The sequence below is a fragment of the Phascolarctos cinereus genome, unplaced genomic scaffold, assembly GCF_003287225.1.
Source record: "Phascolarctos cinereus isolate Bilbo 61053 unplaced genomic scaffold, phaCin_HiC Scaffold_8;HRSCAF=390, whole genome shotgun sequence".
Lineage (NCBI taxonomy): Eukaryota > Metazoa > Chordata > Mammalia > Diprotodontia > Phascolarctidae > Phascolarctos > Phascolarctos cinereus.
Window position 1 is genome coordinate 18,991,869 of NW_027556291.1, and position 2,578 is coordinate 18,994,446.

Here is a 2,578-nt window from a genome sequence, read left to right on the forward strand (position 1 = left end):
CCTGGGCCTTTACCAATAAATGAAGATTTTTCTTTAAACAGAAAATATGGTTAAAAATGAACACTAGACCTAGTTGGAGGGGAAGGAAAAAAAAATGACACATCCCATGTAATCTACAAGTTGAAGCTTTTCTTACCCTCCCATATCCCACCACCACCACCACCCCCATGTGTTCTGAATCCTAAAACCAGCAAAAACATCCAGACTTTTCAAACTGTTACACACAGAAATGCTTTTCTGCATTATTTCTGCCCTAAAGATAGCAGCTGCCCCCCTACCCTATCCTTCCCCCTTACCCCAGAATGGAATTCCGTGCTAAGATGAAGAGGATCCATCCTGTCTGTGGACCCATGAAGTGGAGAGGGATACCACAGTACACTCCAGGTGGCATCAGTGTGGGACGTAATACTACAGAGGTCCTAGCAGTTCCCTGGCATTTCCTTCTCCCACATGCATGGTGTTTATTCAGGGAGAGCGAATGCATTCGTTTTCCTGACACAGTTGCATCCATCTATTACTTTATTACTTTCTTTTCTTCTGCATTCTTTTTGGAAGTTTCTTCCCTCTGTTTCTGGGTGATGGCTAAATGGGCAGGATCTGTTTTAGCTTGTTCTGTTTTACCTGCTACATGCAACTTCACGTATCATTATTTTGCTTTGTTTTTCTACTTCTTCTCATTATTTCCTAGACAGCTCCTTTGGCCCATTCAGATCCAGCTAAATGACTTTTTTGGTTGTCTAGCCTATTCAGTTGGGATTCTCTTTGTCTATTAACCCTTGTACTCTGCGCTTTTGCTGGTAGTCATCATCATCTTCATCACTTTCATCTGAATCTAAGGATTTCTTTTCCTCTTTGGGGTCACCAGCTGCCCCATCACCAAGTTCTTCACTTTGTTCTTCTTCCCTTGCCTTCTGTTTTTCAGCTAGAAGCTGGGCATCAGTCTCTTCAGGGCTTATGTATTGCCTCGCTCAGCCTTTATGGCCTCCTCTCCTCCCTCCTTTGGGCATCATGGCTCCAGCAGCTGCTGCAGGAACTCGAGCTGGCATTGGAACTGGAACTTGCCTCTGTCTTTCCTTCCTCCCTCTCCCCTCCACTCTCTCTACCTTTCCCCCCACTCTCTCTCTCTGTCTCTAGCCTACCCTGGAGTCAAAAGAAGGAGCCCTCCATGGGCTCAACCTGCTTCTACCACCACAGCCACAAGCTCCTTCCTTCTTCTTCTTATCTGAGGAATGTTTGAGGTCTTCAGTATATTCTCCACATCTCAAGGGATAGCATAACTTCCTAATTAGGATGAAGGCTTTGACCCCCAAATAATAAAAATTTTTAAAAAATCAAAGATGAAGGATTATTATCGCATCACTTCATGGCTTGTCCTCCTTTGTTTCCCTGCATTGTGTCATCTCTGGAATGGATCCAGCCTCTGGGAAGAGGAGGGCCAGTGGAGGAGTCCACAAGCCCTAGGCCAGAGGCAGGCCCCATCACCTTCTCAACTTGGAGCTCAGAATTGATGGTGTTGCCAGTGGACCCTACAGGACAAGAGCTGCTATGAGTCTCACTGTGCCCTGTCCTTAGGCCAGAAGGAGGGAGCAAAGCTGACTCCTGAGGAATAAGAAATTTTAAATAAAAAGCGGTCCAAGAAGATCCAGAAGAAATATGAGGAGTGCAAGAAGAATGCTAAGACGAGCTTGCTTCAGGAAGAACAGTTCCAGCAAGGCAAACTCCTTGCTTGTATTGCATCAAGGCCAGGACTGTGGGGCTGAGCAGATGGCTATGTGCTCGAGGGCAAAGGGCTTGAGTTCTACTGAAGAAAGATCAAAGCACCAAAGGGGAAATAAACCCTAACTTAGATATTAACTAATGGCATACATCCCCAAGTAACCTGAATAAAAGTTAAGATTCTAAAGAAGCTTTTTATGCACAAAAATACAACAAAGTGATAGAGAAATAATTCTTTTACTTATTAAGTCTTATGTATTCTTTGTTAGAAAAGTTTAAGAAAAGGATTCCTAATTTTATGCTTTTCCTTCAATATCATAAAACTTTAACAAACTTAATTAAGCGGTATCCTAGTCTAACACATCCCCTAAGGAAAGAAACTTCAAGAGACTCTCTAGGTAAACCAAGTCAGGTTACAAATAAACTATATTTAGAAGGTTCACAATGGTCTGAATGAGAGGGTAGATTTCTACATCACTAATATAAGCAAGGAGTTGGGGGCAAGTGGGAACCTTTCTCCGGCTTCTTACCTGAGGAATGTTTGAGGTCATAAGTAAATCCAGCCAGCTTCATAACCTCCTAACTAGGGTGAATGGCTTTGACCGCCATATAATAATAATTTTAAAAAGAAATCAAAGATGAAAAATTATTATCACATCATTTCATGGCTTGTCCTCCTTTGTTTCTCTGCAGTGTGTCATCTCTAGAATGTCAGCATCTGTCAAGAGGAGGGCCAGTGGAGAAGGCCCCAAGCCCTGGGCTACAGGCAGGCCCCAACACCTTCTCAACTTGGAGTTCAGAATTGATGGTGTTGGCACTGGACCCTACAGGACAAGGGCTGCTGCCCAGTTAGAACCTGAAC

At 43.6% G+C, this 2,578-nt stretch overlaps 1 pseudogene; it reads right to left on the reverse strand.

Moving 5' to 3' along the window:
• Nucleotides 1-292: 292 nt before the first annotated feature.
• On the reverse strand, nt 293-1,007 carry LOC110198651 (28 kDa heat- and acid-stable phosphoprotein pseudogene; annotated as a pseudogene).
• Between the last annotated feature and the right edge of the window lie 1,571 nt (nt 1,008-2,578).